This window comes from Phyllostomus discolor, chromosome 1 (genome assembly GCF_004126475.2).
Source record: "Phyllostomus discolor isolate MPI-MPIP mPhyDis1 chromosome 1, mPhyDis1.pri.v3, whole genome shotgun sequence".
In the NCBI taxonomy this organism is placed as follows: domain Eukaryota; kingdom Metazoa; phylum Chordata; class Mammalia; order Chiroptera; family Phyllostomidae; genus Phyllostomus; species Phyllostomus discolor.
The window spans coordinates 195738073-195764862 of record NC_040903.2 but is presented as its reverse complement, the minus strand read 5'-3'; the positions used below and the strand labels follow the sequence as shown (position 1 = coordinate 195764862).

At 37.1% G+C, this 26790-nt stretch overlaps 1 protein-coding gene across 5 annotated transcripts in view; it reads left to right on the top strand.

Annotated features, from left to right (window-relative positions):
* NUMB (NUMB endocytic adaptor protein) overlaps positions 1 to 26790 on the top strand; it is a 135355-nt gene that overhangs the window by 44943 nt on the left and 63622 nt on the right. For 2 of the 5 annotated variants that reach the window (XM_028505723.2, XM_028505719.2), the window contains exon 3: positions 13719 to 13803. The exons of the other annotated variants lie outside the window; for them this stretch is intronic. The gene's annotated coding sequence lies outside the window, so the exon portion shown is untranslated. The remainder of the gene's footprint in view (positions 1 to 13718; positions 13804 to 26790) is intronic. 5 annotated transcript variants of the gene reach the window in all.

Genomic DNA, 26790 nt, shown 5'->3' with positions numbered 1-26790 from the left:
TTTTTGAGAGTATGCTAGTTTAGTTTAAATTCTTTGTTTTTCTTTCTTGTTTTAATAATTTTAATAATGAGAATTATTTGAGAAGCTGCTTTCCAGTACATATGATAGATTTGAGAAACTAGTGCCAGTATTTCATTGTCTTATCGCACTCACCAGTGATAAAAATTGCCTGTGGCGGGTTTGAATATAGCTGATACTTAATTTCTGGATAAAATGGGATAATAGTTTTAGGTAATTCTCTAAGCATTTCATGGAGGTGTTGGTCCATTTACTGTAGCTGTGAAATAAGCTCTAGGGAGCATCTCATTATTACACCCAGAAAATTTTCTTGCTGTCTAGATACTTTCCAATTCCTAGGTGATTTACATCATATCAGCCTAATTAAGCAGAGTTGGTTCAGTACTCTTTCCCCACTACTCACAGGTAAATAGATATTTTGCGGTGGAAAATGATTGAACCATGTATAGTGATAATAGAGGTAACCTCAGAAGTTTTCTCTCAGCTGTGAAATAATCAGAATTGACTGAATTTGTGAAACAATATATTTTAGTTAAGAAGGTACAGTAATTGGGAAAGCTGTGATTTTTTTTTTTCTTTCTGGCGTTTGAAAACAAAATGAGATGTTTTCCAGTAGACATAGATTGGGAATAGTGATTATGGGTAGTGTAAAATATTCTTTCTTAAATAACAATAAAACATATGCATATATGTACAAATATACATAAAACCTTTAAGTGATTAACTTGCCGTTTTTAAGATTTTTTTTTTAGATTTTTATTTATTTATTCTTAGAGCGGGAAGGGAGGGAGGGAGAAAGAGAGAGAGAAACATCAACGTGCGATTGCTGGGGGCCATGGCCTGCAACCCAGGCATGTACCTTGACTGGGAATCGAACCTGCGATGCTTTGGTTTGCAGCCCACACTCAATCCACTGAGCTACGCCAGCCAGAGCTCTGTTTTAAGATTTTTTTTGTAGCCCACTTTTGCTTTTAAGAAGTCTGAGTAGGTAATTTGCATCTTTTCCATGGTTTGGTCACTGTTTTATCTTACCTCCATTGTACAAAGCCTGTATTTGAGGGGATAAAAATTCCTTAACTTAGTGAGATACTGCTTTATGACTGAAGCTAAAACAAACAACAATCAAAACACCAAAAATACCCTATAAATATTGCAAATGTAGTGGTGTTTTGTCTATGGCACTTTATTCAATCCCTGGAAGGACGTAAATAAGGTTTTCTTGTCAAGATAAGAGACTATGTAAATAAAAGAGCCATTGCCTGTGTGGCTCAGTTGGTTCATTCGAGCAACTTCCAGTAACCAGTAACTGATAGGCTGTGGGTTTGACACAACCCCCTACTCCCACCCCAGTCTGGATACAATCCCTGGTCAGGGCATATACAGGAGGCAGTTGATCAATGCATCTCTCTGGCATTAATGTTTCTCTCCCTTCCTCTAAAAAGAGCAATAAAAAAAATGCCCTGCCCTGGCTGGTGTGGCTCAGTGGATTGAGCACAGGCCTGCGAACCCAAAGATCACCAGTCTGACTCCCAGTCAGGGCACATGGCTGGGTTGCAGGCCAGGTTCCAGTTGGGGGCGTGCAAGAGGCAACTGGTCTCTTTCTCCCTCTCTTCCCCTGCCTCTGAAAACAAACAAACAAACAAACCAACCAATGAATCTTTAAAAAAATGTCCTCATGTGAGGCTTAAAATTTTTTTAATGCAAAAATAATTTTGAATAATTGTTAAAGGCAGAAATTATATATATGTACATGTACATATACATACATGTAGAGCATCCTTTCATATGCCTGTGGGCCCTCTGTATGTCCTCTTTGGAGAGGTATCTGTTCAGGTCCTTTGCCCATTTTGTAATTGGATTGAATGTCTTTCTGGTGTTGAGTCCTATGAGTTCGTTACATATTTTGGAGATCAAACCCTTGTCTGATGTATCATCAGCAAATATGTTTTCCCATACAGTCAGTTCCCTTTTCATTTTGATGATGGTTTCTTTAGCTGTGCAGAAGATTTTTAGTTTGATGTAGTCCCATTTGTTTATTTTTTCCTTTATATACCTTGTCCTAGGAGATACATTGGCAAAAATACTGCTTCATGGGATATCTGAAATTTTCCTGCCTATGTTTTCCTCTAAGGACTTTTATGGTGTTACAACTTACATTTAAGTATTTTATCCATTTGGAGTTTATTCTGGTATATGGTATAAGTTGGTGGTCTAGTTTCATTTTTTTGCATGTACCAGTCCAGTTCTCCCAACACCGTTTACTGAAGACACTATGTTTACTCCATTGTATGCTCATGCCCCCTTTGTCAAATATTAATTGACCATAGAGACTTGGGTTTATTTCTAGGTTCTCTGTTCTGTTCCATTGATCTGTGTGTGTGTTCTTAGACCAGTACCAAACTGTTTTGATTACAGTGGCCTTATAGTATAGTTTGAGATTGGTATTGTGATCTCTCCAATTTTGTTCTTCTTTCTCAAGATTGCTGAGGTTATTTGGGTCTTCTTTCGTTCCATGTAAATTTTTGGAATATTTCTTCTAGATCTGTGATATATGCCATTGGTATTTTAATAGGAATTGTGTTGAATCTATAGACTGCTTTGGGTAGTATGGACATTTTAATGATGCTAATTCTTCCTATCCATGAACATGGTATATGCTTCCATTTATGTGCATCTTCTTTAATTTCTTTCTTCAGTGTTCTATAGTTTTCCAAGTACAGGTCTTTTACCTCCTTGGTTAAATTTATTCCTTGGTACTTTATTTTTCTTGTTGCTAGTAAATAATATTTTCCCCTAGTTTCTCTTTCTGATATTTCATTGCTGGTGTACAAAAATGCCATCAATTTCTGAATATTGACTTCGTGTCCTGCTATTTTGCTGATGTTGTCTTTTCTCATGTGAGAAATTTTGGTTTGTACCCTAGATATTTGAATATTGTGTAATGAGATGCTAGGTTTCCTTTACATTCCATGGCAAGTGTTGATATTTCTGTTTTATCTTTCAGTAGATTGTGGTTCCAGTGTTAATTCAGTTTTCACAGCTTTATCGGTGCTGTTCAGATCTGTCCCACATATGTTCATACAGTGGTCAGTTTGGAATCGGTGTAAGTTTACCCATTATTGCAGTTTTCAAGGTTTTTATTATATTACTTAGCATTGGATCCATACCTACACAGATTGAGTGTGAACTCAGAAGTTCATAAACAATTTTATGGAGTGACTTTCCTGAAGACAGAAGAGGAAGGAAAAAAACAATGAAGTTTGATCTGCTTACTTGGAGGAAGGGCTCCATTGAATGGAGAGGAAGATTTTTCACTCCTAAAGGCTTTCCATTTCCAATCCCTCTTGGTGGTGCTGTTGCTGCTATGCCGGCCCACCACCGGAGACCTGAGGACTGGGACATGAGACTTTGGAAAGAAATACCCCAGGGATTTCCCCACTTTTCCTGAGCTTCAGGAGTTCCCTTTTTTTGTCCTTGAGCCAGAACTAGAGGGTTTCTTCTGTATCTCTCTCTTCTGTACCATAATGCTCACTTCTGGGTTTTGAGTTGTGCTGAGTTCAGGCAGGGGGGGATACTGAAGGGGAAAAATGGTAAACTCACAGCAAATTTGTGATACTTTGAATTCTGGATCCACCTGTAATACTTTTTCAGTCTTCAAATGCTATTTGTTCATACATTCTGTTCAGATTTCATAGTTTAGTTCAGTGGAAGATAAAGGGAGGTATGTGTTTATTACCAAACTGGAAGTTCCTAACATTTCTTTTTAATGAGTAGATTTTTTTAAATCCTCACCTGAGGATATTCTTTTATTTCTTTTAGAAAAAGAGGAAGGGAAAGAGAGAGAACATCCACGTAAGAGAGAAACATGCTGGTCTCCTCCTGTATGCATGCTGACTCGGGATCAAACCCGCAGCCCAGCTGTGTGCCCTGATGAGGGAACAAACCTGCAACCTTCTGGTGCCCAGGACAGTGCTCCAGCCACCTGATCCACCCAGCCAGCGCCCAACATTTTTATTTTATATTTTATTTTTTTGTAAATTTAGATTCACAGAAAGTTGTGAAAAGAGGACAGAGAGGTTCCTTATTACCTTTACCCAGTTTCCTCCAGTGGTTACATCTTATATAGCTATATTACAATACCCAAACCAGGAAATTAACATTAATGATAACTTTTTATTATTAAACATTTCAAATACAAGAATGTTGAAGGTGTAGTATATTGAACATCTGTGTATCTCCTACCAATAATCAGTATTATCTGTGTATCTCCCAGTGATAATGCAATATTAAATATTTTGCTATACTTGCTTTACATATTTCTAAAATCTTGTATTCTTTTTTCCCTGAGCCATTTGAAAGTTGCAGACATTATGATTCTTTGTCCCTAAATACTTAAGCATGCATCCTCTAAGGAGAAGGCCAATATACTTTAATACACATTTATTTAATAAAAGCAGATTATTTTCTATAGAACTCCAGTATCAGTATCATTCCTAAGAATATAAACAATATTAATTTTTTGGACAGTAGTCTTAATGTTCCAGGGCTTTTGTTTTGATGTATGTTATCAACTCTCTTTGGGTTAGGTTATCATTCAGGGATGGTCCTCCTGATATACTATTGGTGATTATTTGAGAGTCTGGGCTCTCCCCATGTGCGCCATTCAGAGTCCAGGCATCTCCCTGATTCTATCTTCTTCTTCTTTCCCATTCTTCCCTCAGCTCAAGCTGACCTCAAGATTTTCTACAGCTCTCTGAACAGATACTCATTAGAAATTAGACCTTATCAGGAGATTATAACTTTATTATAACTAATTTAGAACTAGCATGTAATTTTGTTTTTTAATCATTAGGAAATTACTTACAGTTAAAGTTGTGGTATTTTCTGATAATGGTGATGTATAAGGATTGAGTCCAACTCTAAGCTGAAAACCCGACTACTAGGCTCAAAGAAAGAGAAGTTGTTCTTACGTAAGTCTGGACATAGGCAGTTGCTCATGTTCAGTGGCTCAGCAGTGTTGGGCCCATATTTTTTATTTTGCTTGGCCCTCATGGTCCTAAGATAGCTGCTGCAGCTCCAGCCTTCTGCTCACGTTTAAGGAGAAAGGCAAAAGGTCTAGATCAAGCAAAAGCTTTCCTAATACTGCTTCTAACAAGTCAGGTCTTATGTCTCATGGGCCAAAATTAGATTATATGTCACCTCTAACTGTAGTTAGCATTTTGGTGCCTATAGTGAGAGGCAAGAAGGGAGGAAGGATTTGGGAACAGCTGTTTGGGTAGCCAGTTAACAGCATCTGTCACAGTTACATGATCGCATTCATCTTACTTCAGAAATGTTTTCATTTTACTTCAGTGTGATGTTCAGGACATATGTGCTTTATAATTGCATAGTAACATCTTACTGGGTACTGTGGGAACTTTTTGGACAACTGAATTCTGGGAACTGAGGATTGAACAAGTGGATGGATGTTAGATGGGCCATCTAGCGAATTAGCTACCTTGTTATCTTCAATTGCTTTGTGTGTAAATGAAAAAAAAACAAAACCCCTCTTCATGTCTCTTGGTGGTTTTGTTGGTCTTGATAGATATAGATCTATCTCAGTTATTTACTATATTCAACTAACTTTATGATATTTTATCAAGGAGTAAGCACATTAAAAAATAGACTATAATAAAAGAGAACTTTTTAATTGGTCATAATGATAGGACTTTTTTTCTAAATAGTTATTGCATATTTTGACATTCAGATAGAGAATTTTTTACTCATTTAAATTTGGTTTTATCTACTTTTAATATCTGGCAATGTAGAAGATAGTGGGTAGCTTCTCAACTGAGAGAAACTCTTTTTCTTTAATAAAATAAAATTGAATGTGAGTTATTGTCTTTTTTCTAGAATTTATATTATATCTGAAATTTTCTTTATTTCTAAATATTTTGCTTCTTAACAGTGAGTGCAGTATGGTAAAATGAATGTCAACTTATAGCTATGTGACTATTGGTTACAACCCATTTTTTAATGTAATTTATTTCTAGTAAGGTTAAGTGCATTCTGTAGTTACATCCATTAGTGATCTGGTTTGTAAGATTTATATTTTCTTCTAGAATTTGTCAGAATTCTTGGAATTTTCTAGAAAATCTAGTAAATATGTTGTTTCAACTTTTATTTGATATTGATAGAGAATATTAATTTTCCCCTGCAGGGACTTTTGATCTGATATGAAATAAATTAACTGACTGAATGTGGACCTGTCAAGTTTCTTTTTTAATATTTGCTTTATGAATGATTAAAAATGTAAAACTTGAGTTGTTAGACCCACAATATAGAAACAATGCTGATTTAAAAAATAACAAATTAGTGCATGCCATTTATTCTAATAAACTTCTGTCAAATTTGCTTTCTGTTATAATATAATTATTAAAAGTTTTAAGTAGTTTCTGACTTTCTAAAAAATTTTTTTCTCAGGAAAGTCATAGCTTATAAGGGAAAGGTTTTCTGGAATTTTAGTTTTAGTGGTAAGTTTTTTCTATTAGAATTCTTAACAAAACTTGTGATAGATTGTGTGTGTCCTTTGTTACTTTTTTAAAAATTTATAATCTCAGTGATCAGAATTGGGCTGAGCACGTATCAGAGTCCCAACAGAATCTCTGTGGGTTCCTAGATGCTGAGGACCTTTAAAATCTGTAGACTTTACTATATAGAACAAATTTTGAATTGGAATTGTCTTTATTTCTTTTTCATTTTGCTTTCTGTTGGAATTTCCTGGCGGTATTTAGTTAAGACCCAGGGATTTTCTTTTAGAGATCAGGCAGCCTGCTCTTCCCTTAGGAGAGTTATTCAGAGCCCTTTCTATCCTGTGGTATGTGCTCACCAGCAGAGCAGCCACTGTATTCTAGTAAGAAAACCGATTGCCAAACACCCACTAGAGCAGAAAACTGACCTACTTAGTGCTGACAAGTTAAAAAAAAAGTCTGTGGAATTGTACCAGGGTTGGATCAACTTCTTCCTTCCCTTGTGGTGAATGGGGTGGGGCAGGGAGAGAAGAGGATAGGAAAGGATAGTGAAGGAATTAAAAAAAAAAAAAAGGAAAGAAAGGCATCGGAAATTCCTGGGGCTTTCATGCCAAAAAGCTAGAACAGCCCTCTAGTTAAGATTGTCAGCCAGCAGTCCATGAATAATTGTTTTGTTCAGGATATGGTAAATTTATTTAAAATTTTTTCAGTTTATTATTATATCAGAATAGTACACTTTAGATTTTATAGGTATTGAAACAAAGAAGAGTGTTTGGATTATTTATTTATAGCAAGTGACTGGGCCTTAACTTGATAAAAATTCATCGTTACCACTGTTAATCCAACCTAACTTTCACTATTCTCAATATTTCTAGCATCTAAATTTTAGAGCTGTGCTGTCCCATAAAGGAAGCCACCAGTCATGTGTGTCTATTTAAATGTAAATTAATTAAAATAGAATAAAATAAGACTCTAGTTACTCTGTCAAATTAACTACATTTCAAGTGTTTACTAGCCAAATGTGGCTAGTGGCTACAGATATTGAATATTTTCATTGTTGCAGAAAGCTCTGTTGGATAGGATTGTTCTGAAGGCTGCCTCATTCTCTCATGCTTTATGTTCTTCAGAGTTTCCCACTCTTGGCACTGGACGTTTTGGGCTGGACGGGTTTTTGTTGTGAAGGATTTGTAGGATATTAGTAGCATCCCTGGCCTCACTCACTAGATGCCAGTAGCAGCCACCCAGTTGTGACAACCAAAAATGTCTCCAGACATTGCGGTATGACATCCTAGGAAGCAAAGTCCACCTTGTTTGAGAACCACTGATGCACTTACCTATATTAGTTCTGTGTCAGCTAGTTTTTGCTTTATAAAAAGTTGAGTGGCTTAATAGCTCATGAATACATGAATTGGCAGTTTGGCTTGGGCTATGTTGATCTCTATGATCATCTGATAGTGGTTTGGCTGTGGCCAAGTGGTATAAAATATGTATTTCACACCCATGGTTTTGTGCGCATTATACACAGGATTTTTATACCCATGGTATGTATTCATTATATCCATATATAATGTGCATCCTTATTTTTCTCTCAAAAACTTTGGTGAAAAAGTGCACATTATACATGGCAAAATACGGTAACCTCACTCATATGTTTGTTGGTTGGCAGGGTTTCTGCCAAAATGTAGGGGTGGGGTATTTGTTCCATGGGGCTTTTCCATCAGATAGATTCATTCACCTAGTGGCTGAGTTCTAAGAGTATCAAGAAAAGACAAATCCCTCTAGTCTCATTTCTAATGCCCTATTAGCCAAAGCAAGTCCCATGGCCTAGCCCAAATTTGAGATAGAGAAATAGATTCCACCTCTTGATAGGAGTAGCAAAGTCACATTGCATCTGTAGCTTGGTGTTTTTAGTCAGATTTGGGGTGTTTCTTCTGATACTGCTTCTGCCTCATTCTTTCACTTACTTTCTTTTGGGAGTTTAGATATCTATGTTAGCTCTTCCTCTGCATCCCATATGTCTCATGCAGTTTTCTGTATTTTCCATCTTTTTTTTTCTGTCCTTCATCTTGATAATTTCTATTGACCTATTTTCTAGTTCATTTAATGTCCAACCTGCTAGTGTAAGCATCTGTTTATTAATTTCATATTATGTGTTTTTTAATTCTAGAAATTCAAGTTAATTATTTTTAATTTGTTTTTATAGATTCCAGGTCCCTGGTGAAATTCTCATCTTGTCATCTATTTTCCTGAACATATTAATCACAGTTATTTTAAAGTCTGTGTCTGATAATCACAATATCTGGATTTCCTTTTGGTCTTTTTCTGTTGTCTGCTGTTTTCCTTGGCTTTTCATCATTTGGTCCTATCTCATAACATTCCTGGTAATTTAAAATAATCAATATCAGACATTGTGTATATGAAATTATAGAGGGTCTTGATGATGATATTGTTCTCTAGAGAATTTAATTTTCTTCTGGTCGTAGTTAAAAGTAGGAGTAGATGACCTTGATCCAGCACAGTCTTGAGATGACTTGAGTCTTTGTTTTAGGCTACTTAAGGGCTGATTTAAATCCAGTTTCCCCTTACTCTAAGAGTGTTGTCTTTCAGAGGTATCAAATGGAATCCTGGGGCGTTTGCCAGGGCCTTTCCTTCTTGGCAGGCCCTAAACTGTAATTTTTCTTTTTCTAGCACTGGGAGGCTACCAAATGTTCTGCTTACCTTTTTTTTTTTTTTTTTTTTTGCTTTAAAATAGGCACTTTGCTTAGCTTTTGGCCTGTTGCCCCCAGGCAGGTTAGGATTCCGTGTATACCCTGAAGGCAAACGCGGTACAGGATGTCGAGACTCACTTTTCTGTGGTTGCCTTTTCTCTGGAATTTTAGCCCCTCAAACCCTACCTGTCTTGCTAAGCCCCCAATTCTAATTTCTGTCTTTGCAGCCTAGTGAGACTGCCAAGAGTTCCAGTCTGCATCTAGTTGCCTCAGAAAGAAAAAGTAGTGGAGACTGCCAGGCTTAACTCTGCGTTTCCTTTTTCTCTGGTATTTTAACTTGCCTTATTTATTTATCTATTTATTTAATCCAGTTTTTATAGTTTTTCTTGCCAGGAGAATTGGTCTGATATAATCTGCTCTGTAATAATTTGTAATGGCTATCTTACTGAATCACTTATTAAATAATATTATTAGTAATCACTGGTAATAGAACCCACTAGTATCTTGCACCTTCTGATGTGATGCAGTGAGAAGAACCCAACATTACTTTGTGACATCCCTATAAAAACCGTGTGTCTTGAGTTTAAACACAGGAGAATATCAGACAATCCTAAATTGAGAGATAGTCTACAAAACAACTGGTCTATATTCTTTTAAAATATTAGTCTTAAAAGACATAGACTGTGAAACTTTTCCAGATGATAGGTTTCTAAAGAGCCATTACCACCAAATGGAATGCATGATCCTGAATTAGATTCTGGACCAGGAAAATCAATAGCTTTAAAGGATATTTTAAAGACAATTAATGACATTTGAATATGGACTATAGTTGTGTAATAGAAAATTTAACATTAGATACAAAACCGATTTGATTAGGTATACTGCTGATATATAAGCAAATGTCCATGTCCCTAGGAAAATACATAGAAATATTGAGGACTAAAATGGTATAGCATCTACAGCTCATTGTTATGTGGTTCAGAAAGAGAATGATAAAGCAAAGGGGATAAAATGTAAATAGTTGGTGGTATTTGCAAATTTTCTCTGAGTTATATAAAGATAAAAGTCTACCCAAATTACTGAATTAAAGTCTTTATATAGCTGAGTTGTGATTGAACTGACTTGACCTTATTAGTTATTTATAGCATTCATTAAAATGGACGAAAAAATTACACTTATCATTTAGAGGAAGTAAAGTAGTGAAGGAAATACTGATCAAATAGAAAAATCCCATATTGCTAAGCAGAAGGACCTAAGTTTTTTATTGGGAGTTTATGTCCTAGTAACCTACATTACCTCATGTCCTTATTTGCTTAACACATATTTATATTTATTTGTTTAAACATTTACAAAATATGTATTTTAAGGATTTTTTAAATGTTTCCTATATAACTAATAAGTTTTCCTAAGAAATAGTACTTTGTAAAAATTAAATGGTCTTTGATCCAGACAGATATTTTACAAATTTATCTTAAAAATTTGCAGGCCATTCTTACAATTATTTGTTAAAAGGGGATACTTGGGGGGCAGAGTGAAAGTTCTCTATCAAATCTTTGAGCTACAGTGAACACACAGTCATTTTAATAATTATTTTTATGTATAAAAATAATAATTCAATTATGGGGATGGTGACATTCATAAAAACTCACCTTAATAATAATATTGATGAGCCATTTAACAAAATTATCCGGAATTCTGGCCAAGATGGAAGTGTATTTAGATACACTGTACCTCCTCGCACAACCAAAAGAAGGACAACAACAAGTGTAAAAACAAAAAACAACCAGAACTGCCAGAAAATCAAACTGTATGGAAGTCTGACAACCAAGGCGTTAAAGAAGAAACATTCATCCAGACCAGTAGAAGGGGTGGAGACAAGCAGCTGGGGCAGAGAGGACTCACAGCAAGGCAGTGGCTGCAAGACTGGGGCGGGTGGCAGCTGGCAGGCTGGGTGGTCCCACATTTGCTTGCAGGTAACCAGGAGGACCTGGGGAGTGAGAGAGAGATTGTGCAACCCATGGTTCCAGTGCAGGGAGATAAAACCTCAAATCCTCTGACTGAAAAAACCTGTGGGAGTTGAGGTGGCAGCCGGAGAAACTCCCAGCCTCACAGGAGAGTTCATTGGAGAGACCCATGGGGTCCTAGAACATACATAAACCCACCCACCTGGGAATCAGCACCAGAGGGCCCACTTTGCTTGTGGGTAGTGAAGGAAATGACTGAAAGCCAGCTGAGAGCTGAGCGTGTGGCATTGTCCCCTCTCTGACCCCTCCCCCACATACAGCATCAGTAAGGCAGGGAGCCTTAAAATACCTAAGGTTCTGCCCCTTACTATATAATAGGTGCACTGAGACAAAAAAAAAAAATGGCCCAAATGAAAGAACAGATCAAAGCTCCAGAAAAAATACAACTAAGTGATGAAGAGATAGCCAACCTATCAGATACAGAGTTCAAAACTGGTCATTAGGATGCTCACAGAATTGGTTGAGTATGGTCACAAAATAGAGGAAAAATGGAAGGCTATGAAAAGTGAAATAAAGGAAAATGTTCAGGGACCCAATAGTGATGGGAAGGAAACTGGGACTCAGATCAATGGTTTGGACCAGGAGGAAGAAATAAACAGTCAACCAAAACAGAATGAAGAAACAAGAATTTAAAAAAAACGAGGAGAGGCTTCGGAACCTCCAGGACAACTTTAAATGTTCCAACATGTGAAACATAGGAGTACCAGATGGAGAAGAGGAAAAGCAAGAAATTGAAAACTTATTTGAAAAAATAATGGAGAAGTTCCCTATCTGGCAAAGGAAATAGACTTCCAGGAAGTCCAGGAAGCCCAGAGAGTCCTAAAGAAGTTGAACCCAAGGAAGCACATACCAAGGCACATCATAATTACATTACCCAAGAATAGAAATAAGGAGAGAATCTTAAAAGCAGCAAGGAGAAAAGGAGACAGTTACCTACAAAGGAGTTCCCATAAAACTACCAGCTGATTTCTCCAAAGAAACCTTACGGGCAAGAAGGGGCTGGAAAGAAGTATTTGAAGTCATGAAAGGCAAGGACCTACATCTAAGATTACTCTATCCAGCAAAACTATCATTTAGAATGGAAGGGCAGATAAAGTGCTTCCCAAATAAGGTAAATTTAAAGGAGTTCATCATCACCACTCCTTATTATATGAAATGTTAAAGGGACTTGTCTAAGAAAAAGATGATAAAAAATACGAACAGTAAAATGACAACCAGCTCACAACTATCAACCACTGAACCTAAAAAAAAGCAAAAACAAACTAAGCAAACAATGAGGACAGGAACAGAATCAAAGAAATAGCGATCACATGGAGGGTTATCAGTGGAGAGGGTGAGTGGGGAGAATGGAGGAAAAGTTGCAGAGAATAAGAAACATAAATGGTAGGTACAAAATAGGCAGGAGAAGGTTAAGAATAGTATAGGGAATGTAGAAGCCAAAGAACTTACTATGTATGAACCATGGACATAAACTAAGGGAGGGGAGCCCTGGTTGGTGTAGCTGAGTGGACTGAGCACAGGCAGTGAATCAAAGGGAAGGGAATGTGAGTGGCGGCATACAGGGCAGAGGGGAATAAAGAGGGGGAAAATGGGATAACTGTAATAGCATAATCAATAAAATATATTTAAAAAAACAAAAAAATTATCCTACAGGATTTTTGCAAAATATTACTCCTATTTTTCCTTTTCAAAAATAATTTTTATAGTGTATTGTTAAAATCATCCTCTTCTAAGAGATACCTAATGTATCACAAACAGGTATATTACTGGTAAATGCAGGCATTGGTAGAAATGTGGTTACTTATTTTTAAATTATTTGATTGGGACTCTAAAGACAGCAATAGTATCAGTTTAAGGTGTTTTGATTAGTAAAATGTCAGGTATGATGGACATAGTCACTCTTTGGTGATAACAATAATGGTAATTCTACCCTACTTTGATGACATGTCTGTTTCTTTCTGTTTTTCTCTTATAAAAATTATTTTCTACTAATGCCTGGAATTGTTCCTTCTTGACACAGCTCTTCCTGTTTGGGCCCCTTGAATATTACTAGTCTTAGAGGATATGTGTGGAATGGGATTTGTGGGAGTTACTGTGAACAAACAACAGTATCTTACCTGTTTGTCTCTTTCTCTATGTATATATACATTATTTTATATTTCAAGGACCAGTAATTTATCTCTAGGCATTTGACTTTTATCTAGGGGAATTATTTGTTTTGAATTAGAAGAGACAGGTGTTCTGCATTAGTGTGTGGATCTTACGGTTGCTGCAGTGCCTTGCAGTGGTCATCTTTGTTATATAGTATAATAAAGTCCGGTTTTATGGGGAAATGTGAGAACCTCCTCTTTTTATTTTGTCCCTGTATTTTTCGTGAGAGTTACCATATCAGTGTAATGTAGTAATAATTATTTTACCAACAACAATTTTGTGAGATGTTTATTATTCTCATTTTACAGATGAGGAAACTGAGGCTTGGTGAAGTTACGAAATTTGTCCAATGTCACACAGCTTGTAAAGGGCACAACCAAGATTCAGAGACAGGTCTGTCCAACTTCAAAACTCTTAATCATGGCCATGGAACTTTAAAATAATTATGAAATCTCAACCTCTGATAAGTTGTGTTGATATTGTTTAACTCTTACTGATAATTTTTAATAGTGAGTTTTTTATCCATAATAATTTTATGTATATTTTAAATATTGTGAAAAGAAGTGTAACATAGTAACTGAGGGTCTTGGGACTCTGCAGACAGACTGGCTGGGTATGGCTCCCTAAGTTTCTCCACTTCCTTGTGTGACATTGGGAAAGTTACTAAACTTTCCTGTACCTCAGTTTTTCTATCTGCAAAATGGTAATAGTAATATTATACACCTGATAGGGTGGTTGTGAAGATTGAACGACTTAATATGTACAAAGCACTTTTCGTCATGCCTGGCACACAGTGAGCTCTCTGTAACTGTTACCTATTGGCATTATCATCTAGCAACCAGTAATGTATGGTTATTATTTCTCATTCTGTATTAGGACGTTTAGATAAAGCCAAATTTAAGCAGTATTATAAGATACCATAAAACTCTCATAAACCAAAATTAAATTCGAATAAGTTAAACCTAAAGAAAATGGTATGTTTGATCAAGTTCAGAACTGTTGTAAAGCAAACTGGGCAACTGCTTACAGGCCTCACTTGTACAAAATGGTATGTGTGAGAACCACACATAGGTCCACTAGAATACCCTTAGAACCCAGCTCAGTCATTGTATTATGAATGTGCTTTGTCTCTCCTCCTCATGTAAAAGCAGTTTGTATTCAGAATGGACGTTTACATTTTTAGGTGGCCTTTAAGGAGGTGGTGTTCTGTCAGTGTTCACAGATAATGTTCCGGCTGGCTAGGCAAGTGTCCCCTTCCTCCCTCACCACTCCACATGTGTCCCTCCCAAAGCTGCGCACTTGGTCAAAGAGGACGACCTTCCCTGGTAGAGCAGAGGACCATTCCTCTGCTACAACTTCCAAATAAGCTCTCAAAAGCTGTTATTAAAAAAAATGGGACTTGTTCTTGTATGTGAGTTCAAGATCTCTGTAGCTTTTAATCTCCATGCATTTAACATATTCTTTTTATCATATGAGCCTTGGTATCCTTAAACATGGCATATCTTTCTAGCTATTTGGATATTTTAAAATCCTTTCAGTAAGGTGTCCTTTTCTCCATAAGTTCTCTCACATTTTCTCTTAGATTTAATTATTAAATATCTTATTTCTTGTTACTATGGTAAATAGTATATTTTTCCTCTTTGTTTCCATTTTCTGTTTGCCGTTATAAGCTTTTTGGTATGTACATCTGTGCTCAGGCACCTTACTAAGTTATTAAAGTATTATGAATGCAAATTGTAACTTCCTTTCCAGTGCTTACTCATTTCTTTTTCTTGCCTTACTAGGCTAGTGAGGGCTTCCAGTACAGTATTCAATACAAGTGTTAATAGTGGGCATTCTTATGCTGCACCTAATTTTTAAAAGTGTGTGCTTTTTATGTTTCACCATTAATAATGTTTGCTATAAATTTTTGGTAGATACTCTATAGGTTAAAGGAATTTCTGTTGCTAGTTGGCTAAGACTTTGTGTGTGTGTGTGTGCATGTGAAGAATAAATATTGAGGGTTACCAGATGATTTTTCTCCATTTATGAGATATATATGAGATGATCATATGGTTATCTTCCCTTCTGTTATTAATGTGGGGAATTTATAGATTTTCTAATGTTGAATTACCATTGCATTGCTGGAATGAATCCAGGTTAGTCATGATGCTCTTCTCTTTTACTGTACAGCTGTACTTAGTTTATTAGTATTTCATTTAGGATTTTTGCATCTGTGTTCATGGGTGATATTGGCCTATAATTTTTATTTCTTATATTAACCTGATTTAGTATCCAGATTATGCCGACCTCAAAAAATGAGTTGGGAACTAATCTTTCTTTACGCCTTTGAAAGGATTTATATAAGACTAGAATGACCTGTTTCTTTACAGTTTGGTTGAGCTTCCATTCAACTGCCTGGGCTTAGTATTTTGGAGGGAGGCATGTGGGCTTAGTATTTTAAGGATGGTATGTATTCAGCTTTCTGTGTGGTTTTATTTAGGATTTCTGTTTTTAATTAAGTCAGTTTTTAGAAAGGTTTTTTTTTATTTTGTTTTTTAAGAATCCATTTGTAGGGCTGGGGGGTGGGCTGGGATGGGAGTAAAAGAAAACTATACTTGAACAATAATTAAAATACAATAAAATAAATAAAAATTAAAAATGAACAAATTTAAAAAATAAAAAGGATTTTTCTCTCAAAGGATTTCTCTCAAAAGGATTTTTTCTCTCTCTCAAGAGAAGAATCCATTTGTTTTGTCTGCACTTTTAAAGTATTTGGCATAAAGTTGTTCAAAGCGTTCTTTTGTTATCTTTTAAATCTGTGTTACGTAATATTTCCATTTTTTCCCATTATTTTCTGTGCCTTCTGTCTTTTTTCCTTGGATTAGTCTTGCTAGTGGTTTATTATATTTTCTTAGTGTTATCAAAAAAACAAAGCTTGACTTTGATTTTCTTGGTGATATGTTTTTTATTTCATTAATTCCTGGCCCTTCTCCTTTCTACATTTTTAAAATGAAAAACAGAATCGAAACTACAAGGACATTGGGCTGTCTCTCAGTTTCCAAGAACAAGATTTCAAGAACAGTTGGAACCAGGGGCTTATAATGCTACTAGGACCTTTCTTCTTCCTCTTTCCTTGATGAATCTGTTTCTTTCTCTCTTGCTGTCAATTAGCTTTTCTACTCTTCAGTCAATGTGGCTGAAAATGAGCCTTTGAATTTGATGTAGATTCCAACTTTATGTGCTCTTGATTCCCCTAGGGATTTCAGATTTTTTCCATCTAAATTAATTACTTTCAGAAAATGTTTACTTTTTAAACATTTTTAAAAATTTATTTATTTTTAGAGAGGAGGGAAGAGAGGGAGAGAAACATCAATGTACAAGATACATCAACCGTTGCCTCTTGCTTAGGCCCCACTGGAGGCCTGGCCTGCAACCCAGGCATGTGCCCTGACTGGGAATCAAACTGGTGACCCTTCGGTTCGCAGACCAGCACTCACTTCACTGAGCCACACCAGTCAACACCAGAATATTGTTTTCTTTACAGTTCTTTCTAATGAGACTTTCTGTAGCAAACTGTTTTTTGGTTTTTCGGCATGAAAGTGTCCTTATCATCCTCGTTCTTGATAGATAGATATTCCATTAGCTATAAAATTATGGGTTGGCAGTTATTTTGTTTAGCTATTTGAAGAAATAATTTCACTCTTTTGTTTTGTTTTGTTTTTTATTGTTGCTATTGATAAATTAACTACCTAGTGGTTGTTCATTTGAGTGGATCTGGTTTTTGGTTTTCTGAAGTTTTGTATGCTGTCCCTAGGCATAGATTTCCTTTAATTTACGCTGTGAGATTTTGACTGTGAAGTGATTATTTTCCTTGGAAGAAATGTTTGTGGGTTTTCTTTAAGGTCCAAGAAGGAACTGCATTGCTTTGAGAGGATTTACCTTTGTTCCCTGCCACCCCCCAACCTTAATGCCTCCAGTACTAGTTTGGTGGCTAAATTCATCCCTTGAGAGTTTTGAACCACCCAAATAGGGTGAATTTGGGTTGCAGGTAGTGTGTGTGCACCTGCCTGTCTTTACAACCTCTTAGGAATCCTCCTTTGCTTCTGCAACAGGAAGACAAATTTCCTTGTAGCCTTTTGGGCATAAGATATGGGAATGGGTAGACTGGGTTTAATTCCAGTTTGCTCCTTTCTGGAGGTTGAAGCTTTTGAGGAGTTCCCAGCTTTATGGAGAAAGGGTCCTCTATTAGATTTTCCTTGTTGGCTGGGTCTTAAATTCTCTTTGCTCACAAGAGACTGTTAAAACTGTAGCTCAACTTTGTGAGTTAGGCATATGTCTACAGGACAGAAAGAATTTAATTATGCTGTTTATCTCTTTGATTTTCTCTTTCTCATAGAGTTTGGTCTTTATCATCTTGTCAGCTCTTCAAAGCTTTTAATATTTTTGAAATAAAGTTTTTCCATTACTTTTTGTTGTTTTTAGTGACAGAATTGGGTGAATAATCTAGCCTACTGTGTTACTCTAAGTAATATGTTACTCTAATTTGTTTGGGTTTTCTTTTTTTGATTCCTTCAGATAGATGCTTAACTCACCAGTTATTAACCTTATATTTAATATAAGCATTTAAAGCTGTACATTTAGACATAGCTCATGAGGTTTGAAGTGGAGTATTTTCATTATTAACTGTATTTAAGATTTTAAATTTGCTATTAATATTTTTCAGTTATGCTTGCTCCCTTAACTTGTGACCTGTTATGCACAAGACAATTAAGAGTTTTGAAATGTATAGATTTAAAAAGATTTATCTTAGGTTATATTTAACTCACCTTTAAAAAAAAAAACCAAAATTTTCAGTTTGGATTACTGAGCAAGACTCAGCTATGTGCTGTATACAAGAGACACACAAAGTGGTTTAGAAAAGCTGAAAATAAAGGGATAGGTGAAGGTATACAAGGCAAAATGGAAACAAGATGGAAGCAAGGGCTGCTCTGTGACCACTGTTTCCAGTGGCTTTTTCTCCCCTTCCTGTTACCGAGCTTTAATGAATAACCATATTCCATGTCATAGAGACTTCCTGAGGTTCCTGGAAGACTGGTTTCGTGTTAACAATAGAATGATAATTTTCCTTTCTTCTCTCCCTCCCGCCTCTTTTCCTCCTCTTGTTCTCCCTTCTCCTCTTCCTCTTTTCCTACCTTTAACATCTGCGAAACTGGGATGCATCTCTCATAGAGAGGCATCTTACTATTGATGATATTTAACAATTAATTTGGGCAGCATTTTCTTTCTTAGTGGAACATAAAATACTGATGTATATTGTAATCGATGATATCTTAGTTTTGGTGAAATATTACACTTTTGCATACATACCATGACTCTTCATTCCACCCCATCCCCTACTAGAAATGCCCCCTTTTTGGTTTTTGCATCTTATGTTTATATCATTCAAGACCCTAAGGGAGGAAATAACCTTTATCTTTTCATCCTAGCTCCTCTTCTTCGAGCACGTAGCACAATACTTAGTTGGACACAGGGTTATATTTAATTAACAATTAAGGGAAGGGTGTAGGTATAATGAATCATAGCACAGGCTGTGACATATTTATATTAGTGACCAATATTTTAGCTTCATGGTGAAAGGAGATTAATATCTACATTAGTTAAGATATTTTTGGATAGAACAGAACCCATTGCTTCCTACAACTTAAGAGAATTTGTTGGATGGATGCTTAGTCATCTGATGATGTTCAAGGAGTTTAATCAATAAAACAAAAGAGTAATTACAGAATATAAGACATTATGAAGAAAATAAGAGTAGTATAATAAAGAATTATAGAAAGTGGTATTTAGAAAGAGGAAAAAGAAGCCCTCAAAAATGAGATGACATTTAGGTTTAGACTTGAAGTATTAGTGGGAGACATAAGTTCTTCAAGGGCTTAAGAAAAAAGCCTTTCATACAGAGGGAAACGGCAGGCCCAAAGTGGGAAAGAGCTTGCAGTTACCTGAAAGGGTCATAGTTGGGGAGAAAGTTACCGGGAAGTAAGAGAGGCAGGCTGGGGCTTTCCCTTGAAACGCTGACATTTGCTGAGCCCTTTGGGTGTTCTTGGCATCGTTCCAAGCACTTCTGGCGCAGTGTGTGGGCAGTGTGAATTGTTATGCTGTAATACTGGCTCCCTGAGTGCTGAGAGTTTGGATTAATGGGAAGATGCACTGGTATGCAGTGCCTTGATCCATTTACAGTTTTAAAAATCACACTGCCTACTTTTCGTATACAGTTAATCAGAGGGGGGCAGTAGAGGAATTCATAGTAGTTGATGGTTTATACTAGTCTAGGTAAGAGACAAAGTCGTCTTGGGCCATGGTTCTGATGGTGGAGATGAACAGTAGAAATTTAAGATATATTTTAAAATACAAGACTTTTGATGGTGGCTTGTATAAAGGGAGAGGGTTGCGAGGGAAAGGCAGATTGGGGAGTTAAAGAATTGGATAGATGATGTGTATAGATAATTTGCGAAGTTATTTGTCAGTAAAGGGGAGCAGAACTGTTTTTAACATTCTTCCATAATTTTTTCCAGTGAATTTCTGTCTGTCTCTTTTTGAAATTCTTGGACTCAGATATATTTTTATTCTAGTTTGCCTCTCCAGATTCCAGCACCTTTTTTCTCATCCCACACTTGACAGATGCTAAGAGGAGGAAAGCAGTGTAAAAAGTAAGCTAGCATTCTAAGCAGTTCTGCCCTTTTTCATCAAGATGTTCCTTGCTAAATCAGTCCTAGCTATATCAGAGTGAAACCATTTTGTTCTCTAAGTAAAGATTTAACTCTTGAAGCTGTCTGTGTTGTGTGGGATTAGTGGTGATTGTGTGGGGTCAGGGGTGGTGGGCATCATGTGTTTTTATCTAAGTCTTAATGTACCTTATAAGGTAAAGTTAAGCATAGCTGAATCGCAGATTCAGTTAACCAGTTGTTTTCTCAGTTGGAAGGCAAGCAATTAACTAAAAGATAAAATTGATTTTGTAATTGAAAGAGAAAGTTCTCAGAAGACATGGCTTTTTTAAGAAAATGCCTCTTAAAAAATATACAGGTTCAGCTTTTGAAACCACCTTTGACTGCAGTTTTAACTGGACAGGGTCTTTCCTCATTTTAGGAAGCTCTGGTTTTCCAAAATTATCTTAAGGAGTAGATGAAGAAGCCATATATCAAAACAAAACAAAGAATTTTGTGGACAAGAAGAGTGGGAAGATGAAACTAGTAAGGCAGAAACCTGAAAGTGAAGTCAGATAATAGATAAGGACCCTGGACTACCGTTTAAATCAGTGAGTCTTACATTTTCGATAGTTACAGAACCTTTGAGACTCTGATGAAAGTTGAAGTCTGGCCCCAGAAGGTGCACGGACACACGTACATTCAGATTTGTACACAATCTGGGGGCATTGCTGACTCTGAAGGGCGGCCGCTGGGGTGTGCTTGATGGCCTGGTCCAGACCACATGGTCTACAGTGTGAGCAGCATGTGGCCGGAGAGCTTCGCCGTTCAAACCGCGACAGTGTTCTCTTCTCAAATACCAGTCTTTAGGCCGTCTCAGACTTAATTTATCGTTGGTTTTAAGTCTTTGGTCTGATAGTTGATAAAGCAAAATAAGTTTTAGTTTTAGGTATTGAAAAATTAGAATACTCTGTTCTTAAATTTTTTTTAAATTCAGAAATGCCATAGGTTTTCAGAAAGAAGGAAATACAGTATTCAAATCTAGCCTATCATAATGTAGCCTGTTAATAAAAAGTGAACTACATAAACACCTAGGTTTATATAGGAGCTGAATTAATATTTTCTGTGACACACAGATTTTAAAAAACCCTTTTGTTCTCTGTACCCTTCCATGAAAGTTTGTAACTGAACTTGCATCACAAAACTGGAAAGTTTTTTTATTAAATCATTTTTTTATTGTGCTGTGAAGTTTTAGAATGAATTTTATTAGTTCTGTAAGTTAAGTATAGGACATACTGTATTTTTTCACTGTTGGTGATGAAGCTGCACTTTGTTGCTGTTCATTTGGTTTAGTGCCCAAGTGGGACAACGGAGCCAGTGATACAGCTTAATAAATTGCTTCCTGTTAGGCAGATTAATCCCGGATTCTTAGGATTTATTGATTGGGTAGGACTGAGTAGGTGACCTACCTCTAAATTCTTTGGCAATGCTGAGTCTAGGATTCCTTACATTTTTTCACTTAGTTAACTTGATCAAATAAAAAGATTTTTTTTCTTTACTCCGAGTCATGAAATCATGTTCCACATGATAAGAAATAGTACAAATCAAAGAAAGAAAATTAAAAAATGAAATTTTTTTGCTTGAAGTAAAATTTTATACTAAATTTAATGTCATGATTTTTTTTTGAGCAGGTAGACAATCAATGCATTCTTTTTCTTGTAACTTCTGTAAAATTCTGGGATAGAAATGTGGTGAAGAATACAGTGGAATTGTATATATTCACGTTTAGCCCTGTTTATTCAGAGAGCAGTAAAACAAAAGTCAGAGTTAGAAAATGATTTGATTAAATTTAAATTGAGATCTCTCGCTGCTCTGTTCGGCGAGTCTCTGCCGCACAGAGTTTTTGCGTCTCCCACGGTGTGAGCGTGCCGTGTGATGCTGGCGCTAGGTGTTTTTCTCACGGCACAGATCCTGCACGGAAGCTTGCACCTTCGACTGTGCTCAGCTGAAAACAGAAAACTGTTTATACCAGGAGAAATCTCCAGCTGTGTTGGATTTATTGCAAGATAGTACTATACTTTATTCCCAATACTGGTTGATGCTTTTCAAATCTTGCTGTTTATATCCTTGCTGATTTTTTGTTTACTTATTTTATCAGTTGTGGAGAGGAGGATGTATAGCCACTCCAGCTTTCTTTTGACTACTATTAATATGGCATGCTTTCCCCCTATCTTTTTACTTTTAACCTATTTGTGTCTTTATGTTGTAAGAGGGTTTATTGTAGGAGGCCTATAGTTAGGTCTTGCTTTTTTAATCCAGTCTGATGAAGAGCTAGTTGATCTGTTTGACTACTAGGGAGCTAGTGGCACTGCTAACGGTTCAGTCTTTTCCAACGTTTCTGTTCACGATCTCACTGGGGGACCATGTGGTGATGGGGGCTAACGTTCAGGACCACAGTGGACATGGTGGAGGGCTGGTGAGTACCATTGTATGTTCCTCTCTGTGCCACCTGAGGTTGGGTGAGGGCCAATGAAGGCAGGCCAGCCTTCTGGGGGACCTTGAAGGAAGCCAACAACTATGCCTGAGAGAGATGGGACTTTTGGAATTTGACTTGGACTGTTACCAGTCAAAACATTTACTGGCTTTAGTGCTCTGTTAAACCAGGTACTAAACTGTTAGTTGTTGGACTGTGGAAGGTCAAAGTGTGGATCCTAGGAGAGAGGCTCAGCACTGTGGCTGTTTACTATCTAGAATGGAAGCGTTGCAAATGTAATCACTGGCATGGGTATATTAGTATAGCACATACTAGTTAGTTATATGGCGTTTGTACCTCTGTTTGTTTATTTTTTAGTGTGTTGGGCTTAATTCTGTTTACTGTATCCTAACTCCTATTAAGAAAAAAGAGAAATAATAAGAGATCACCACAAGAAAAGTTTTACGTATAATGACTGCCTGTGGTGGCCCTGACCTCTCCCTTGAACTTCAGGCTTACACACATCTCCACCTGGAAGCTCTATAATTAAGCCCCTCAAATTCAGCAACTCAGTTTGCCAAACTCATCTATCCAGTTTTCTGAGGCCTAAAATGTAGGAGTCATATTTGGATTTCTCCCTCTTTCTCACCTTTCATAATCAATCACCACTTCCTCCTATTGACTTCCCCACTGCAGCAAGGAAGAGCACCACTTTGACAGAGTCTGGTAGGGAGGGAAAGTTAGGAAATGGAATTTCTAGGGTCTTATAACCTGGACTCACGTGGTTTAGGGCAGGTCCTTCAAGGTGGGGCCTGGTTGGGATGAGCAAAGTTTGTGACAAATATTTAGAATTCGTAGACACAACAAGGAAAGGATGTTGAAGCAATCTGTTGTTTCAGGAGTGCTGTTTGCCCAGATAAATTAGTTGGCAAGAATCTGCTGAAGGAAACAGTGTAGCTAATTATTGGTTTATAGCCTTACCATCTTGGGGTTTGACTTAGTTCTCACTGCTACTCTTGTTTTCTAAACTTTTCTTCAGCCCCACTTTTTTTCTCCCACACCACCACCACTGCCCTAGTTCAGTCTGTAGTCACAACTTGTCTAGACTATTTTAAAAGCCTTCTAACTCATCTACAGTCTTTTCCCTCTCAGATTTGTTTTCCATACTGCCACTGGAGTAATCTAATTATACTGCAGCTCTGGCCATGTCACCGATGCATTGTAAACCTTTAGTGGCTTCCGGTTGTCTGTAGGATAAAAATCAGGACCTGGTCCTCACCTACTCCTTCAACCTTAGTTTGCACTCCTTTTCTTGCATTGCCGCCTAGTGTTCGATTTCCTGCATCTGTGCTTTTGTTGATGCTGTTGCCTTTACCTGGAATATCTTTTCCCTCCTACTCCCCACTGCATGTGGCTTTTTGTTCTTCCTTTAAAACTTAACTCAGGCAGTATCCCCTATAGTAAATGTATCATGACCCTAGACTGTGCTGCCAGACCATACTCTGTACAGTGCTATTACTGTAGTCATCATATTGTACAGAAATTAACCTTTTATGAGGTGAGGGAACCATCTAAAGGCAAGTTATCTTAGTGATTTCTGTATCCACCAGCATTAACAATATTGCCCAGCACATAGTAAGTTCCCACATAGATTTTACTGACCCAAACAGATCGGGTCAAAGGGGTAGGACTTAAGGAATAGGAGGTAAGAGGTGATGATTTGTCCCGGCCAGGTTGCTCATTTGGTTGGAGCATTGTCCCATACACCAAAAGGCTGGGTGCGATTCCCAGTCAGGGCACCTACCTAGGTGGCAGGTTCAGTCCTCAGTTGGGGTGTGTGTGGGAGGCAACCAATTCATGTTCCTCTCTCTCTCTCCTCTCTCTCTCTCTCTCTCTCTCTCTCTCTCTCTCTCTCCCCCTCTCTCCCCCCCTCTCCCTCCCTCCCTCTCCCCGCCTTCTCTCCCCTCTCTCCCTTCTTCCCCCTTTCTTTCTCCCTCCCTTCCTAAAAATCAATAAAAACAAACTGTTGGATGATACTTTTTTTAAAAAGAGGTGATGATTTAACTCTAAATTTATGTATTTGAGTCAGCATCAATGCACTAAAATACAGAGATTTGAATAAGAAAGCAAGACCTAAAAGTGTGATTGGGAAATCATCATAACAGGGGTATAGATTGGATGTCTGTCTTTAAGGGAAGTTGTCAAAGTGGCTCCTTTGTCAGAGAGAGGTTGGCCTGTTTTTACATCTTCAGTGTCTTCCAGCACTGATGGTTCTCTGGTCTTATATGTCTCCTTTTACCCTGCCTAGTAAATATCATCTAATATGATGGGGGGTCTATTTTATCTTGTTTCTTCAAATTTATAGTATGCCATGTGTATGATAGGCACTGTGTTAGGATACAAGAGTGCTATTTAAAGAAAAATATAGTCTGCCATTAAGGAAATAGAAAATTGCTATAAGTTTTTGGTGAGTATAGTAACAGAATAAGCAGTAGGTGTTAATGGGAATCATATGAAATGGAAGGACCTAACCCAGGCCAGAATGAGACTTGTCAGAAAAAAATGCCAGCTTCCTTGGAGACTCCTGAACTGACTCTTTAAAGATGAATAGAGTTCAACCAGAGGCAAATAGGAGAAGGTCTTTCTAAGCAGAGGAAGAGCTATACAGAAGCTCTGAAAGAGGGCCTGCCTTGTTTGGAGAACTGTAGTTTAGTATGGCCGGAGTTTGGCATATGAATGGGGACTGGTGAAAAGATTGGTGAGTGAAGCCAGATGTAAAGGGCTGTGTTTGTCATGCTTGGGAATTTGGACTTTATCTTGAAAGTAAAGTGAAGCAATTGAAGGATTTTAAGCAGAGTAATTGCAGTCAGATCTGTGTTTTAGAAAGCACTCTGGCAGTAGTCAGGAGAACAGACTGGAATGGACCCCTCTTGGAAGCAAAGGGGCCATTAAGTAAAAGGCTGTTGCAATAATTTAAGCAAAAATGTCTAAGGCTAGTAGAAGTACTGTGGTGGTGGTAGTGGGGGAATGAATCAAAGGTGCACTACGGAGGTAAAAATCAGTAGAGCTGCTGGTCAGAGAAAGGGTGGATGCAGGGACGCTCTCTGGTGTCTGGCTTAGCTAACTGGGTGGGAGGGTAGTCTGTTTCACTAAGAGAATGAAATTGAGAACTCAAATGGTTTTTTGCTGAATGCTTAGTGTGCCAACTTGAGCAAGGGCTTATAGGTGCTTTTCATTTTCTTGTATTTGTGTATATTTTAAAAATGTGATATGAAAGAGTAACAGGATGTATCATCAAGGAAGGCGATGGAATTCTTTTTGGAAATCTGTTCGATTACGGTAGACTCGCATTTAGCTTAGTTTAGGAATGAGTGATCTACTTAAAGGCAGAGGAATGCACTACCTGATGTCCAGTCGTTTGTTTATTTAGCATCTACCTAATATGCTCTGTGAATCAGTTTTGAATTGAGAAATGGTACATTTATTTTTAGAAAATCCAGAGATCTTTCCATTGCCATATTTGTCTGTTAGGATTTTTACCTTTTGAGAAGATGTGTGGTAAGATTGACTTGTCTGTGTAAAGTAGCTAATTTGATAATAGTTCTGCTCTGGCATTAATGCATTTTAAAATACAAAATGATTTCCCTCAGAATGCACACTTCGATTTTCAAGTCTTTAATTGGTGTCATGTGGGAATTAATGTGCAATCCCTTGCTATTTAACACTCCTGGCAGAAAGGATGTTTCCTTTATGTAGCTTTGTCACTCATTCCCTCGACTTAAAATTTCTTTTAGGCTGGTGGTGGAGGTGCTTAAAAGAATGAGCAGTGCTACTTAACAAAAAACTGGAGACGTCGTTTTGGGTTTTGAGATGTGCTCTGTAAAAGGACACTTACTCATTGTGTTTACTCATTGGTTCTTGAATGTCCTGTCGTTTATCAGTTAGGTCTTCCTTCCCTGTAGTTTTGTGATTTCTGCTGCACCTTTGAAAGCATTAGAGAAGTGCCTCTTTCAGTAGTGAAACAAAAAAATGACTGTAGTTTAACACTTACTAATGTACAGAGTTAATGCTGAGATTGGACTACTTTCATATCTGTAATGAGTATAGACAGAAAGTACATTTTGATGTCACATTGGTTGCAAGAAATTTCGTTTTTAGAATAATTTTATCCTAGTAGAAATTTTCTTCTTTAAGCATGTTTAAAGGAAACTTTATTTTATTCCT